Below are 18,046 nucleotides of genomic sequence, written 5' to 3'. Positions count from 1 at the left end.
AAAGTACATGCGGCATATTAAATGTTCTCTAAATAAATAATACACCACACTATTGGATGAATGAGTGTGACATGGAAAAAACGATTCAATAGTAAACAAGAGAGTTTGTGAGATGATGAATAATTTCGTCAAAGGAATGGATGAGGTGCAGCTAAAAGTGCTTTTGTAAAGAAAAATCTTTTCCGAGAAAGTGGGAGCTTCTTGCAGTTATATATTCAAATACTTAACACCCAAAAGAGCTCAAAGAACTTTATAACATCTTTTCCCATCCACTCTCCGTACAAGCAAAATATATATGGCTTATTTTGTTATTTCTACCTCTAATTTGAATATTTCTTCTGCATCATCTTGAAGGAAAAAACATCACTTTAAAGAATTTATTCTTAAAAAAAAAATTGTAGACTTTGGAATGAGATCCGTGAGTGCTTTAGAAAGAATTTTCCCCTCACTTTGGGAACTTTTATCAGTGTATATACCCCAGAGAGAGAGCTGAGGATTTTTATCTAATCTTATCGTGAAAATGTGGGAAAAGAAAACATGGTCAAAAACGCATTGGGTTTGGTGGAGTCGATGGGTGAATAAATTTATTTGCCGGTTTCCAACTTAAAATGTATATTTCAAGTGCTTTTTATTGTATGTAAATGTTATTTTGTGTACTTGCTTCGTATGCAAAAATGCCAAGAATTTCAATGTCTTTTAGCAAACTTTTTTATGGAGCTCCCTTCTAAAATGTAATTAATCTAACATCTAACAATGAGAAAAAATCCTTTAACCTGCTGGCCGCCAAGACCTTGGAGCTTCCTTAGAGCGCCAAGGTGGGGTCGTTGAACGACCCCAAGAAGGAAGTCGATTTTCTCATAAACTATAAAACCGGGAACTGTCAGGTCACTACCTTTAGACTCCTTATATAGTCCTCTTGCCCCTTGCATCACAAATTCGCCACCCGGAAACACGCAGAAGAAGATATTAGGGAAAAACATTTTTCACTCATTTTTCACACTTTCTTCGTGAGAAATTTGCCACGAAGTTGACCGCAACTGCTATTTTTTTCACTACCTCCCCACATTACCCTCACTTCCCGCACCGTGATAAATGACAATATTTCTCGAATATTCTTTATTGTTTTGCACATTTATATGCTTCTAATTATGTTTTATGTTGTTTATGTTACTTATTCGCGATAATTCTGACACTGAGAAGGTAAAGTGAGAAAGTAAACACAACCCTTCAACCCCCTTCAATCATATGATTTATGATGTGACTAACTTCATTCTAAGAAATTTTCCGCAGCATGGCCGTTACACCAATTTTTGAATTCCCTTCTTCTACATTTTCCTTAATAACTTTTCTTGTGGTGGACGGATTGAGTTGAAATTTTTACACAACCTCCTCAGATAACCAAAGAACTTATTTCCAAAAGATGGGAATGGTATCTTTTGTATTTATTAAGTTATAGCACGAAATATAGGGCTGGGGTCGTTCAACGACCCCGCTTGGCGGCCTAGAGGTTAAAAAATCTTCTGGAATTCCATTGAAATTCATTCAGATGGAGAAAGGTTTAAAAAATTGCCGTTAAAGTTAATTTGCAAATTTGGTCAATCTTAAAATTAATGTTTTTTTGAAAACCCATTAATCAAAAATCTTTATTTTTAAATGATTCATTAAGAAAAAAAATTAAACGAATTTTAATGAGAAATTAGTAATAAGTTGGTTTTTCCCAAAACTATCGCTAAGAACTCACAAAGAGACCTACTTTCCATGAGAAAATGCCTACAAAATTGTAAAATAGAGTCTTCAATTTATGATGTTTTAATTGAATTTCACGCGCTGGAATTTAGTGAGATTAAAGTTCTCCAAACGAACATTACTAATTTATTGCAATTAAAAAATTCCATTGATCTTACGCAATTAGATGCACACAGACAGCTATTGCGAGAAGACCTTCATCCGAAAAATTGAGCTGCATCTCATATCGTCTAAATAAGTTCAGTTTATGTATCGAGAAAAATTAAAACAAATCAGGAGAAATCGAGGCTTTTTAAGCGGTAGGTTTTCAGAAAAAATTTTAATCGGAATTTACTTATTTTGGTCCTAGTTTCTTCTAAGAATTTACTTTAAGAAACATTTTCCATTTCATTAACCTGGGTGAATTTCGGATTAAGTTTGGCTTAGTTCATTCCTTAAGTTAGGTTAGACAGTTTTTTCAAGCTAGGTTTTAAAATTTGGGCTGGGCTTAATTTTTTTAAGTTCAGGTTTTTATGGTTGTAGGAATAAATCAGAGTACATAAATAGAAGATTAATGCATTTTTTGATGATTTTTACGAATTTGATTAATAAAACGAATTTAAGAATGAATTCGGTTCCGACTCAACTTGACTTAATATTAGAACCTTAATAGGATAACCTTAAAATCTAAGGCCAAGTTTAAGAGAGCGTAAACTTGGTTTAAGAAAAATGGGCCTAGTCAAGAAAATTAAGGCTTAGCTTAGAAATCTTAGGCCCAGCTTAGAAAACTTAGCTTAGAAGAAGAGCTTTAAAAACTTTGGCCTAACTAAAAATACTGAGACCTAGCTTAAAAGCTTAGGCTAAGAATTGAAAGACATATTATTTTAATTTTCTTAAAAGCACTAATGCATTTCCCTAATGCATAAAAGTGCAAAATGAGATACAATAGAGGCTTGGTTTAAGTTTTTTTTTAAATATATTTTTTAGTGAAGTTTTCCAGCAAACTTCACTAAAAAATATAAAATCTGCTTGACTTTCTTTAAAAGTTTTTTGTAATTAAAATTACAAATATCCTTGAGAGTTTCAAGTCTTACTTTACTTCTCTGAATTTTAAATTAAAACTCGGTAGAACCGTGCCCTATGGGAAATTAAATTTTTCCCTTTAATTTATACGAATGAGTTGTTAAGTCTAAATTGTGATGAATGCTGAAGACATATCATGCACATGTTGCAAGACGCGTAATTGAAATTTTATCCACCTACGCACTTGTCTAGAATGAATGATGAATGTTATTAGATTTGGTTCTCATTGACTTTCGAAATTCATGTGATTCTTTTATCTATATAATTCCATATCGTACGATATTATGTATAGATAGATATTAATGAAATATGTGTAGTGGTGTGAGGATTTTGGCAAAAATTTCTTATCGCAAAAAGCCAACATTTGTCGGCTAATGAAAGCATATTTAGTGGTGGGACTATATCGATGGTGATACGTGTATGTTGTCACATGAATTCCTTGTATACACATGCGACCGCACAAAAAAAAGCAAAACCAGATGCTCCGGAGATTAAAGAAGGGTGGCCGAAGTTATCCTTTATAGCTGAAAGAGACCGTTTGTGGCTGCTGAATATATACGAAAAGCGAGGGATTGGAGGAGAAACAACAATTTTCTCTAATGACAACCGGAAATAAGAGGAAGTTGGCATGTTTCATTTGATATAGCATCCTTTTGCTTCTTTTTTTTTACCCTCGTCTCATGCAAATGCAATTCATGTGAATGCGAGACTTTGTATAAATCTCTCCGCGTGTCTTTGAGAGAAGCTAAATTGTGATGCAATTCTCGTGTTTGGCAACGGTTGAACATTTTCGCATGTGTCACACATTTTGAGAGGTGCATTTTCTTCCTATGGGCGCTTTTTCGTCTAGACGAATGTGTCTTCGTCCATTCACTGAATTGATAATGTGTTGTCTTGAGAAAAAAATAACTAAACTCGACTGTTGTCTAATTTGTCAAGCATAAGAGTGCGATTCATGTGTGTTGGAGTTGGTTAAAGGGCAAAAACCACGCACACATCACGAAGCTATTTAAAAGACAAAAAAAATCCTCTCAAACAGATAGAATGGGTGTTTTATATATTTTTCAGCCAAGAAAGATCAATTAATTTAAAAGGATTGTCTTATTTCTTCTGTTGGTTCCCCGGATGTGCTTGATTTTGCGAGATTTTCATGAAAATTGGTTTTATGGTTCACTGAATATTTTTTAGTGGATTGTAAAATATAGGAAGAACCCCTAAAATCTCATTATTTACAAAGAAAATGATCACTTTTTCATTCATTTTCATGAAAATGATAATTTTCTGCTTAAGTCTGCATAAAGTCCTTTCTAATTCAGACACAAATAAGTAAAATTTCCAAAGCAATAAATCAAAATTATTAAACTTTATAAGTGTATTAAATCTCATTTCATATTAAGAAAAACCCCCACGATGCGTATACAAATTGAGCTTTCTAAATATAAATTAAATTCATCCCATTTATCGCACGTGTATTTGGTTGAATTTCACGGAGATTCAACCCGGTTTTGATGGCAAATTTTATAAAATATTCCCATCAATTTCTTGAGCGGTGATTCTGCTCATAAGGAGCACAAATATATGACTTTACATTAATTAAACCGCAAAAAGCTGAGATGCCAAATACACCGTTGAGAAATTACAAAATATCAGCCCACCTGCAGCTATTAGAGATGTATTAATTCATGCTAAAATCGGAACGATTGGGGGCGAATTCAAGCATGTGTGGCACTTGATTTTGCTGATTTTCTTCGCGATTTTCATGTGCGGAGGTATTAAATTTGAATTTTTGATTCCATAACTACCACACCATGGTCAATAGCCAAACGAGATTGTGTGAGAAGTGTTGTATAGAAAAAGGTAAAATATTAGAAATTTATTGCGTATATCACAATTTAATTGCCAAGCAATAGACAAGAATAATAGTTATCTTTTACGTGACTTTTTCTTGTAGGAGTTCATGCATTTTGCTCAAGCATGTAGTATGGTGTGATGTTATTTAGTATTTTTCATGTAAAGCTCGTTGTGAGCTCTATTATAGTTGAGATTGATGGCGTGTGTCACCATAAAATACTCAAGGAGTTGGACATTTGAGAAGCGTCGTATATTCATGATAAAATGAACCCCCCCCCCCCCCCCCCCCCAACAAAATGCATAATTCTCGGGTTTGGGAGGGAGCATACAGCATGAGGAATGACGCAGAAAAAATAGAACATTTGAATTTATGTTGAATTATTTCCCGCGTTTTTCTACACTCAGAAAAATTGCACAGAGTTAGCCTTTCTAGCTGCTAATACTTTTATTTGCTAATATTATTCGTCTGCAAAACGAATATTGCTTAAAGCACTGCACAGAGAGTTCTGTTTGCACATTAAATTATTATCTTATCGTTATTTCCAAAAAAATAAAAATGAATTGCAGAGATGGGGCTATTTAAATCAATAGAAGATAAGACAATTTTTGAGTTTAAGACAAGATTGATAAGAGGTTCTAAAACGAGCCATTTCTATTGAGAATTTTCTGCTTTGAAACTCTTTCTAACATTCTAAATGCTCTAGTTCTACTTTCCAACAATACGTAGAGGAACGTGGCCCAATTCGAACCCCCAAAGGTCCACGCAGAATGAGAAATAATGATATAAAATAAAAAGCAATATTCTTAAACTCCCGCAACTTTCTACATTTTAAGTTTTATCAGTTTTAAGTAATAGCGAATTGAACAAGGTCTTATTAGGTCCGAATTGGGCTACATTCCCCTACATATTTACTGTGAATCATCACTGTATCCTATATAATCCATCAAGAACAGCTTAGAATATTTTTCTGAGTGTAGACATAAATTAATGTCCCTCATGTGGTAATTTATGAAATTTACAACACGTCCCTTCTCATGGTTTTCGCAAAAGTTTAAGTGCAAAAGTGAATTTTTATGTTGGGAAAATTCGTTTAGACTGCATGCATCCCACATGGAGGCTGTAAAGAAATTAGGATACAGCAACAGCAAACCAAAAGATGCGGAGAGCCAATTTGCTATTGACAAGATTTATGGCTTGAACTAATGGTTTTCCCGCTGGGTTTCCCGCATATTTTCACAGATTTTTTTGTGGAGAAAAAGATTTTCCCTCTTGAGCCTTTTTTAATGCACAAAATGTGAATTTATTGGTGTTTGTTATTCAGGCGGAAAAACAATCTTCCTAAAAAAATTTTAGAAGGAATAAAAAAATTCTGATACAGTGCAACTGATATCGTTAGAATTTGCAATTCAAATTTCACTTTATTCAATTACGATTCTCTTATACGAATAATGCTAATATGGTGTGGACTTTGTTCCATCAGTGGAGCAAAACAATGGTGTTTGTTGTTGCCTTTTAGCTGTGATTCTTTCGAAGAAAAGAATAGCACAGCTTCTGTATCCACTCTAAAACTCAAGGTCGTCGGATCGGGCTCAAACTTGGTATGAGCACGAATTAGGGTCCCCACATTCCAAAAAACGTATGCGCCGAAAAACTTTTCCGGCCGTCCGGCCGTCCGTCCGTCCGGCCGTCCGTCCGTCCGGCCGTCCGTCCGTCCGGCCGTAGTTTGGAGCTCAATTACAAGAGAACGGTAATAGATAGAGACTTGCGGTCACCGGCAAAGTACAATTATCGACTGGAAGTCGTCCAACTATGATATCAAATTCGACCCCCCACCCCTGCATCCGCCATTTTGAATTTTTTTCAATTTTGTTTTCGCTATATCTCAGCCTCTATTATAGCTAGAGGCCTGAAATTTTAATATGTTATAAGGGCCCTTAAGACCTTTTCAACGATACCCCATTTTTAAAAATCGGACAAGCGGTTTAGCAAATATAGACTTTTATCGAAAGTCGGCCATAACTCCTAAACCGGTTGACCGATTTTAACCAAACCGGTTTTGAATGAAAGATCTCAAAAAGGTCTACAATTATCTATACATAGGAAGTTTCAAAAGTTACCGCTAGAGGGCCTACAATCAAAAACCAAAGTTTCGATGAGTTTTCGACCAGTTTTCGATTAATATCTCAAAAACTGGACGATAGATTTCGATTAAATTTTAGTATATTATAGGTGATAGGTACACCTTTTAATAAAAAAAAAATAAAAAAAATTTATGTCGCGGTTTCAGAGATATAGACCAAAACAGGTTTCCATATGTACCGATTGTTGCAATATTGCCTTATATCGGCTTAACGGTACTTGATAGAGGCTTTTCGATTGAAGTTTCATTAGGTATAGTGGGTATGACCTATCAGATTTTACTAATTTCAAAATTCAAAATGGCCGCCTTCTGCCTTTTTGCTACATCAACAATTACTTTCATCTATTCACATATATTTTAAACAAACTAATTGGCGCCCCGCGAAGCGGGGCGCCTTTTTTATACATAAAAAATATAAAAATATGTAAACCTATAAATATACATATATAAGTACAATGATGGTCCAGCAGAGTAAAGGGAATGTACTGGTAAGTTTCACTTACGGGCTGTGATTCTTTCTTCAGATGACAGTCAAAGTGTGGTGAAGTACAATGATGGTCCAGCAGAGTAAAGGGAATGTACTGGTAAGTTTCACTTACGGGCTGTGATTCTTCCTTCAGATGACAGTCCAAGTGTGGTGAAAATTGAGGTGGATAAATTTTTAGGAATGGCTTTCTCACGCATCGAATCACAGCCAACGCGTGTAAATTCTGGAGAAAGGCTTACTCATGCGCGTTGGCTGTGATTCGTTGCGTGAGAAAGCCATTCCTAAAAATTTATCCACCTCAATTTTCACCACACTTGGACTGTCATCTGAAGGAAGAATCACAGCCCGTAAGTGAAACTTACCAGTACATTCCCTTTACTCTGCTGGACCATCATTGTACTTCACCACACTTTGACTGTCATCTGAAGATTTCTTATAAAGAAATTGCAATTTGTAATCAGAGATCTTTATAAGAATTTGTGCTGCATTTTGTTTACATTTGTTGAGAGAATCATCTGTGTAGGAAGGAAAAAGTCTTCTTCTTTTTTTGGTCTCAACGAAAAAAGTAACATAAAGAGAGATAACATGATCTGCATTTAAAGATTATTATTATTCTGTGACAACAAAATGTGGCTTTAGTGGAATAAAATGAGGGATAATAGAGCCAACCGGAGGATACATGAGGAAAATTATGAATGAAATCCAATTCAATTGAGCAAATTGATGAATATTTATTCCTCGTTGGGGGACTGAAATGCACTGAAAACCCGGAATAATTTGCTGTAATACCCAGGGAGAAAATCTCTTTTATGGCTTTTTATTGATCACATTGAGTGCATGCATGTTGAATCATAAAAATGTGAACATAACGATGGAGTCACTTGATGAATAATCTTAAAGGAACTTGGGAAAAAAAATTCTCCAACACTTGGTAGAATCAATAAGTACCCTTTAACAAAATCTCTGTATGCAGTGTTGGTTTTCATTGCACTGCATGAAAGGTTTTATTTTTTCGATGGAGTAAAATGAGGAAAATAGCACAGATAAAATGTATTTGATAAATATTGCAGTATGTGCAAAAATATCACATTACTATCACTCCACAAGACCACATACTCTATATATAGAAAATGCATGCATACATATAGGTATATGTTGCCACATGGAGAAGAAGAGGGAAGACCACATATTGCTGGATAGGCATAAATATGTTAGATATTTTATTCATCAACAGTTACCAACCCCGAGAGTGTGAAATTTTCAGTTGAGTGTGGTTTTTAAAAGCATGGGCAGATGTGGGATTTTATTAAGTGCAGGAGAATGCCATTTTGGAAACATACATAGGGGCTCAAAAACCCAAAAGATGTTTCCCAAGTTGAAAATGTTACCAATTTCCTATTCAATTGGCTCTTCCCCCGTCAAAATGCACCCACAGTTATCCTCTAAAGAGACACAAGAAGAGAGACATTAAAGTGAAAAAAGGAAATGAATATCTATTAAAGTATTTTTGAATATTATTACACCGACTCTCCTGTCAGCAATATCAAAAATAAATAATTCTCATTACTGCCTTTTTATACTGCAGCTGAAATAATCACGTTCTCTGAGTCATTTTCTGAGAAATCGTGATTCGTTGCAATACAATATTAAATATTAACATTTACCAGTGTTGCTGCCTACCTATATATGTACACCAAGAAGCACTTTTCATGACGACACACTTACTTAGCTAATACACCATAATACACCAAAGGAAATTTAAGAGAACTTTAATGATTTTGGTGCAAAAAACCTCTATGGGAAACAATCAAGTACTTTGTTTTTGTATTAAATGATTCAGAGAAAGTTTTTACGGGAGTCAGGGGCTGATAACTAGGCAATGGTTGAGGAACACCCAGAAAACTACAGAATATAATATTTCCAAATTAGATATAGAGCAAAGTAGTATGAGGAAAAATTGTAGAGTGAAAAACTTCCTTAAGGAATGGACTCTTTAAAAAATATCTCGCAAAACGCTGAGGGAAATGAGGGAAAATGAAAAATTAGATATTATGACCTTTAAGAATTTCCTAATTGAAGAAATTAAGGAATTCTTAAAGGTCATGTCCCGATAGAAGAAGAGAAATCATTGTAGATAAAGATTTCAACAAGCTGACTAACTTTTTTAGCCCTGTGGGTGGATTCTTATATTAAATTCAATCTTTCTATACCTACGATTTTCCAGAAATCATTTTCCTGTGTGTTTGGGATATAGGTAGCTTTGTTTCATTTTTTTCATTTGGAGCTTATATTTTTTTAACAGTCTTTTACTCATTTTCAGAAATGTAGGAAAAACTTGTAGAAAAATCAAATGGAAAAATTAAATTTCATATCAGAATCACGCCACTGATTTTCCTACAAAAAAGATCAAAATCAAAATCTTGAAATATTTTCCTTTAACATTTTTGTCTTAGAATTAAACATTTTAGAAACCTAAAAGAATCATTTTAAAAGCTTGGACATAAGTGCTTCAGGAAACAGGGGACATAAAGCAACAGTTAAGCTCAGCGAAACGTATAGCAAATTCAAAGCTGAAATTCAAGTCAAAATATATTTAATATTTAAATTGAAGATGATGCCATTTTCTCTAACCAAGAGCGAACAGGTTAAAATTTTAATTTAATTTTAATTCCATGGACCATAGAAAGGTCATTCTCCCCAAATTAATTCACTTAACCCCAGTTTCTTACACGGTGTGTGTTCCCGTTTTGGGTAGAATTTCATGAATTTTAGCATTAAGAGAATATTTTTGCCACAACGGCTTCAACACACCGAAGAAATTGGACTTTATACTACAGAAATCTTTTTTTTTTAATTTTTCTTTTGACAACCACCAGCTATATACAACAAGTGGAGGGGCACACAAATGTTAAAGAATCGGCAAATAAAATTGCGCATATGCGCGATTTGTTTACAGAATAAAAATGTTTTTGGTAGTGCTGACTCTTGTGAAATGCCAATTTTATCGTAATAATATGATCGCTTAACATATTTTAGTATGCCTTAATTGCTTTCATGGCGCCATGTGACGGAAATTTTTGATTTTTTTTTCCAAATCTCCCATTTGAGGATATTTGCCTTGCAAATTCCACAAAGATATCACGCGTTTATCTCTGCCGAATAATCATCTTATAATTTTTCTTCTATTTCAAATGCATATTGAATTCCTCTTTGACCAAAAGATCAGTGTTGGCGTGTTTAATTCGATACGATATGTTCACCTGTAAGATTTTTGTGGGATGTTATGTTTTTGGCGGGTTTTTTTCCTCACAGAAAAAATCATACATGAGAGTCTCAATGGCTCTTGACGTGACTTTTGGAGACTGAAGTGGAGAAGGTTAAAAAAAAACACGAAAGATATAATAAGAAGACGTGAAAAAATATTTGACATCACTTTAAATATAAATGCTTTTTGCAGTTTAAAAATACAGTGATGATGTCACATCCTTTGGTTGTGTTGAAAGTGGCGAAGATTTTTGGACGGAAATTATAAATTCACGAAGATTTTTATGTGGGGAAGAGAAGGAAATTTCCGTTTGAAATTGATACAATTTTACAATAATTATGTGAAGAAATTTCTTCATTTTCTTCTTGAAAATTCTATTCAGTTTTCCCAAAGCTCAGAAAGCTCTAAAAGCTCTGTAAATATGGTTCATATCAAAATCTGCAGAAGGTTTTTTTTACGGAACTAACCTTTAATTAAATCGGTGCATTGAAAGATTAGAACGTTAGAACTCCACAATTCTAAATTAATTCTTTATCAAAAGGATTTTTTCTCTACTACCTTTTATGTTGAAAGAAAACTTTAAAATTATATTATTTAGTTAATAAATATTTACAATTAAATATTTACTCAAAAGTCGGTTCAAACGGAAGAAAAAAAAATCACAAACTATTGAGCTTTTGAAGCCAAATTTAGCCACAAAGTTTACAGATTTAAAAAGAATCTGAAAAAAGTCATTCAAAATCTGAACCACAAAAATCACCTGAATTTTTACCAACAAGTTATGCCCTTTTCCAACCTAAATAATTCATTTTTATGCTGATTTTTCTTTCCAATCGGAAAATGAAACTGAGAAAAGATATAAACCTTTTATTTTGCATTTTTACAATCATGTTAAAGCGAGTAAATGCAAATGACTTGAAGCAATTTGTAAGATTAATACATTAACACGATGCTTTGAGATGCAAATTACAAGGTATAAATTTTCAACAAATATTTTTTACACCATCATTGAGCGCGAGATGAAAAAGAAAATCATGTCAAGGCCATATTGTAATTTCTTAACCCATTTTTGCTACCAATAATAAATTTTCACTGTACTATTTCACCAATTCTTTCAATTGAAATGTGAATAAATTTATTTCTCTTCCGAATTGTTCCACCTCTCCTTTCAAAAAAAAATGTGTGTACCTCCAACCTCATGGCGGGGCTCAATCAACAAACGTATAGGTACATATTTTACGGGTTGTGTTGTTAAATGGAGCATGACAATTAATGCCACCGTTTGATGGGATCAATAGACAAGCAGATGAATGAGAAAAGTGGCATTAAAATGGAATCTCGCGCTGCCTTTAGAATTTAGTGTTGCAGCTACTCATCATTAGTACAATGTCCCTCCTATGCTGACGCCAAAATGCCCATTCGGCATTATGTTCAATTGCAAATAGTTGTGTGATTGTCTGTGCGGATGTTGTTTTCAATTTTGAGATCAATGCACCGAGGGTGAGAATGAGAGTGAAAGTTTATGTGCAAATTGACCGCATTGAATTTATATTTTGTATAAATGCTGCCCACTGATAAATCTCTTTTCAAAAACTCAAAAGCCGGCATGGCGGAATAAACAACTCACAGTGTGGTAGAACAAACAAACAAATACAGAAATTGTGGTTGGAAAATTGATGAAATTATGATTTGCAAATCAAAGAAATGCCTGTACTATGCCATTCATATTGCGCAAACATCCTACAACTTTTCTTTTCTTTTTTGGCTCTTCTTCTTCTCTCTGAATGATAAAAAAAACTCCCGCGCTTTTGCTAATTGTTGAATTTTTTGCAAACCGCCTATGGCTTTCCTCAAAGTGCAACAATAACTGCTTTTGATGAGATGAAACTTTAATGCAAAAAAAGGCCGCGTAATAAATATAAAGATGAAATGATTCTTCATGGTATGATGAGAGAAGTCCGTCATCTATTTCTGGCGGCGGCAATAACAGCGGCGTCGACCCACTTTTCATCGTACATGTGGTGGAAATCTCAGTCGCTTTTATTGTGCCATGAAACCCATTGCGGAGACTCTCAGAGCTACAGCATAATGCTTTGAATCAAAATGTTAAATGGTGATTATAGAGACTTCCATGCGCGATTTTCTAATCATTGAAAAATCACTCTGTATTCTACAAAGCCTCAGATGTGCAAACAATTAAACTTGTGGCGTTTTCTTTGATCTCTCACCTCCCCTTGATGAGATTTCTCTGTTCACAGAGCGGATGAGGGCATTCCAGTGGAGCCATTGATCTCAATTATATATTTGCAAAAATCAAATTTACTGACCATCAAAAGTTTTTCTCCACCCGAATGACCAAACATTTCTTTTCAAAAGTTTGAGGAATTCACATGGGAATGTAAGAAATTGTGTAAAAGCGTAATGGAAGTGTGCAGGAAAACGGAAGAAGATATCCGTTTTTGCCAAATCATTCATGTTACATAAAATCTGTTAAGAAAATCTCAATTAAATTTGATTTATTCTTCTAAATGACGTAAATTTGCTTATGACGGCCTTGCATTTACTGCAACGTAAATTAACATAACCTAACTATTACGTTCTTAGGCTAAAACCTGTTATATTAAACAGAAAATATTACGAAAATGTATTTCTTAAAAATGTTAAGGATTTGCTAAAAACGGAAGGAAATTGTTAAATGTTGATTCACCGACTCATCTTACCTACATTCCATAATAAATTTGCAACTCACATAACTTACGCATACAATGTGAATTTCCCTATTCTTGATTTTTTTTCTTTACTTGCTATTCTTTCATTTCTCCGCAAAATGCCATTCAAATGATTTTATGCTATAATAGACATTGCAGAAAAGTTTTCAGTTGTGATTCAAATGCCAAGGAATGTAATGTCCTGGAAATGCAATTGAATAACTTTTCAGTGCAATGAATTACGTCAGATGTATCAATTGATAAAAAATATAATAAGAATTTGGCAGAGATGAAGCTTAAAAATCAATTTTTCTTGAATTTTCTGCAAAATGAAAGCTTTAATTGAAAAATCCAAGAAGAACTTCACAGTTAAACTCAATAATTTTGCTTCCGTTTTTAGTCTGACCAACATGTAAAGTTTTTATTTTGATAATGAATCATGCCTCGTTATTGTACAACATTTGCGATGATTCACAAAATCCGCAAGAAAGCGGAAATATTAAACCTTTAATTCATTTATAACCTTCTTAAAATGTTTTCTTTTTGCAATGCAAATTTACACTATCCTGAAGAAAACGGAACGACGGCAATTTCTCTGAGTGTATAGGAGCAAAATATGTGTTAATAAAAATAATATTCCTTTCCGTTTTTGAGTGTGGCGCCCGTAAAAGGCGACGTTTGTTGAATTATAAAATTTTCAATACATTATTCCACATTATATCTCTCACATATCCAAATTTGTTCCGCCAAATAAACGCGCAGCAACAATTAAATGAGATAATATTTTGGTTGGTTCGATGACCAAATAAATCAATGTTCAATATCACACAAGTCTCGCGGGAAATACTGGCGCCGTGATAGTGTGAATACCGCATTAATGAAATTCTCACTGCAATAGAATTAATAAATCGGTCGATACGGGTATCAATCAAACTGTTCTGAGAGTATCTGAGAAAAACCATCGCTAGCTGCTCCCTTTTTCCGCCTGGCTATTTTTCCCGCAAGATGATGAACTTTCAGTGAGATCCACTAATCATTTTGTGTGGGATTTTCATTTAAATAAAAGTCTCCACGTCCATATCGGCAATTCATTCAAAAGTAAACCATTTCATCACACGGGCGGTCATTTTATTCAATGAAAAAAATAAAGAAAACCATCTGTGTAGGATTCTTTTAGAGTCAAAAAGTGATAAAAGTTAATTTGTAGTTCTTCTTGGGGCTCTTCAACACAATGTCATCTGCGTGCAGCAATAATTGTACTATCCAATTAAATTTAAACGCTCAATAAATTAGAGTGAAGACATACAAAAATGTGCTCGTAATCGTTCAATTTGCGCACTTTAGTACTCCTTTTCCATGTGATATTTCACAGAATGGAATAAAAAGACGGGCGGTGGCAAATAAACCATTATGTTGGAGAAAGGCCATTCGGAGTTGGGTATACAACATTGACTAATCACGATGTCTCGTTTGAGATTAGAATGGAAAATTTGTTATTTTTCTTCTTTAGGAGCAACAAAATCTTTGTTCCTAAAGAAGAAAAAAAGAAATAACTTCAAAAAAAAGAAAATCCTTGAACATTGAGGAAAAACGAAACCAAATACGAGAAAGAGAGTCTGTAAAATGGAATTTCAAAACAATCAATTTGTACAATCCTTGCAGATACAAGCACAACAATGAATTACCATCAAGATAAAGGTGTTCAATGAGCTTTCCAGAAAAGCGAATAGAACACTCTGTATGACCAAATAAAAGAAGAATTATTGTAGCATTGGATACAGTTGAAACAGGTGCTTCAAAACTATATGATCCGAAAATGGCCGGTGAAAAACACGAAAAATTTACAAAGTTGATGGAATCAAAGGCATTAAGTCTTGAAAATGAAGTCGAAGAAGCACGGGCTTTTAAGGCAAGCCCATCTTGGTTTAATTAATTTAAGCAACGTACATACAAAGATTCATTCAACTACGTAATCATGAAAGGTGAAGCAGCAAGCGCAAAGCAATAAATATTTTTTTATAAGAATTTACAAAAAAAACTTAAATTATAACATAAGACTAATATTATCTATTGTACGCACATGGTAATAAATTCATAGATAATCAGTCGTATTCAGTGACCAAGAAATCCTTGAAATTGCAAGAATTTCTTCTGAAATTTCAACGATTTCAAGGATTTCTTGGTCGCTGAATACTACCCAATATTGAGAAATATAAGTTTTACAATTCGAGATGAATTCCTCAAAAATGTGCACATGCTTATGAATAAATACGAATTATGATTATTTAAATATCATTTTTCCAGCGTTTCATTCAACAAATCATATCGGTTTCTTATATCGTTATCTTTTTTTTTTAGCTATTTTAGAGTATCCCCTTAAATACCCTAGTTATAGCGTGTATTTTTTTGAAATTTCCCCTCCTTAGTGTATTTTCTCAAAATTCATATTTTAACACTTTTTTCTTACAATTTCGGTCCAAATAGGTAATAGAACCTTCCTAGAACCAATTTCAGACCGACTTTGTGAAAAATTTTAATGAAAAACTCAATTTTTGTGTGAAAATTGCAAAGAAGACTGCAAAGAAAACTATTCAAAAAAGCTCCACAAGGTTTGGTTAATTTGGTTTATTTGGATGGTTGGTAGCCGAAGAGATTGTACAAATCTTCAACTGCGATGAGACCGGTTTGGAAAATTGTAAACAAAAGTAATGTTACAAAAGAAATGCAAAAGATCTAAAAGATTGAAAAAGGACTAAACAAGAAAAGGTCGTAAGATAGTTTGGCGCCCGAACTAACTTATGACCTTTTCTTGTTTACCCCATACTTTGAAAATAAGAAAAGTAAGCTACCACAGAAACCAAGGCTTCTAGAAAAACTTAAGATAATAAAAATAAAAAATTCTTTGGAAGACTCAATTTTCCATTATTGGAACAATAATCAGCCTACACTCATAGAAAAAATTCCGTATTTATCACTGCAAAAGTGGTGTTTCATATAAGAGAATTCCGTATTTAACACAGTGATAAAACGGGAATTTGTTCTATGAGTGTAGGTCACGAAGAAAATCTTAAAAATATAATTCCAAATATATTTTCCCTCAGCCCCTGAGGATGCCTCGGAGTGAGGCGAAACGTTGGGTATAAAGATGTGTTTTTCTTCCCGTGAGAGAAAGACCCACTGGGGCTCACCAGAATCTCCCCCCCCCCTTTTTTCTTAAAAAAAATCATCTATACGAATGAAAATATTTCTGATAAAAGCCCTACTAATTCTGGACAATGCTCCCAGGTATGTTTCGGAAGTTTAAAATCAGCTCAAAGAAATTTTTCCTAAAAATGGTATTTTTGTTTTTTTTAATACTTTGGATAAGATTTCAAGATTTTTCGATTTAATATTTTTGAAAATATTTTGGAACTACATAGTGAATAATGCTAAATTTTGGTTTATTCTTTGTTTCAAGCTTTATTTTTATGTTGATCTTTATTTCAGAATACCACCGATTATTGAATAACGTGAATACAATGAATTCTTCCTAAAGTAATTTAAAGAAAATATTAGTTTAAGGCTCCAACAGATGGACGAGAAATTCCTCGTGCGGTGCGGCGCGGCGAGGTTTTCGTGGCCCATCGTCGCTTCGGATTGGCCGAAAAACGTTCTCGCACGGTGCGGTGAGAGTGTGTGAGCCATCTCTCGCTTCTGATTGGCCGAAAACCTCGCCGCACCGCACCGCACGAGGAATTTCTCGTCCATCTGTTGGAGCCTTTAAAAAGTAAAGAATTCTCAGTTTTTTATAAAAAGAAAAATTCTGAGACATCTGAACTGCTCATTTCTTTTCTTTTTTTTTCTCTAAATTACCTACCTCATTTTTATTCCTTCCTCCCAACTGCTATTCATCGCCATTCTTTCCGCTACTACGAAAAAGTCACACTTACCCAATGATATTTCATTTTTGTTTGGGTCTCCTCTTCTTTACAATATACCTAACTTTTAAAGAAAGAAAAAAAACTAACTATCTCACTGTGAACTTTTGCCCACAGATTTTTCATTAAATTAAACATGTTAGGGAAGAATAGCTAATCAAATTAAACGCCCACAATTTCACCATAGGACGCACACCACACGTTGTGCGTTGTAATGACAAACTTTGCTGTTAGTATGTGAATTCATTCGGAAAATCTCATGCGGGGGTGGGTGTATGACAATGAAGAACTATCGCGGGTGACCTATTCGCGATGTGACCCACTTTTGCCGCCCTTTCCCCTCTTGTTTTAATTGCCCTGCCATAAGTAAAGAATCAATCTCGGAGCTGTGTGTGTCAAAAAAGAAACAAACTTTGATGGCGAGATTGTGTCCATCCAAAGAGGATGATGAGTTTTTTTTGCGATGTAATTGAGTATAAGAGATGGAATGTTAACTCATTACCCAATTAATCATTAAATAGCATAGTAAATATTAGTCTATGTTGTACACAACATTATACAATTTAATTACAGAAAAAGTGAATGACTTTTATGAAACGAAACGTATCACACGAGAGCGACAACTTTCTGTGAAGAATTATCGTTTTTAATTAAAGTGTATCTCCCAACATGTTGCATTTTTTGCTTCTTTTTTTTTTATGTTTTTATCATAGGAAAACATTATTAAAATGGACACGCTAACAAATTACACTGAATTGAGATTAATTCACTAAATGAACCGCATTTCTATGATGATAATCTCTCCACTTTTAACTTCAATCCACACAAACGTCAACTCCATTCCTATTCATCTAACATTGGTGAGCTTC

General features: G+C 33.9%; 3 protein-coding genes across 3 annotated transcripts in view; 1 reads left to right on the top strand and 2 right to left on the bottom strand.

Moving 5' to 3' along the window:
- The window catches only part of LOC129792167 (alkaline phosphatase-like), a 531,254-nt gene that overhangs the window by 392,785 nt on the left and 120,423 nt on the right, over positions 1 to 18,046 (bottom strand). The gene's annotated exons all lie outside the window — the stretch shown is intronic.
- The window catches only part of LOC129792850 (40S ribosomal protein S25), a 137,947-nt gene that overhangs the window by 34,866 nt on the left and 85,035 nt on the right, over positions 1 to 18,046 (bottom strand). The window lies entirely within an intron of this gene.
- The window catches only part of LOC129791921 (unc-112-related protein-like), a 43,377-nt gene that overhangs the window by 14,549 nt on the left and 10,782 nt on the right, over positions 1 to 18,046 (top strand). The window lies entirely within an intron of this gene.

This window comes from Lutzomyia longipalpis, chromosome 1 (genome assembly GCF_024334085.1).
Source record: "Lutzomyia longipalpis isolate SR_M1_2022 chromosome 1, ASM2433408v1".
Taxonomy (NCBI): Eukaryota; Metazoa; Arthropoda; class Insecta; order Diptera; family Psychodidae; genus Lutzomyia; species Lutzomyia longipalpis.
The sequence above is the reverse complement of the archived record's forward strand: the minus strand, read 5'-3'. Positions and strand labels throughout refer to the sequence as shown.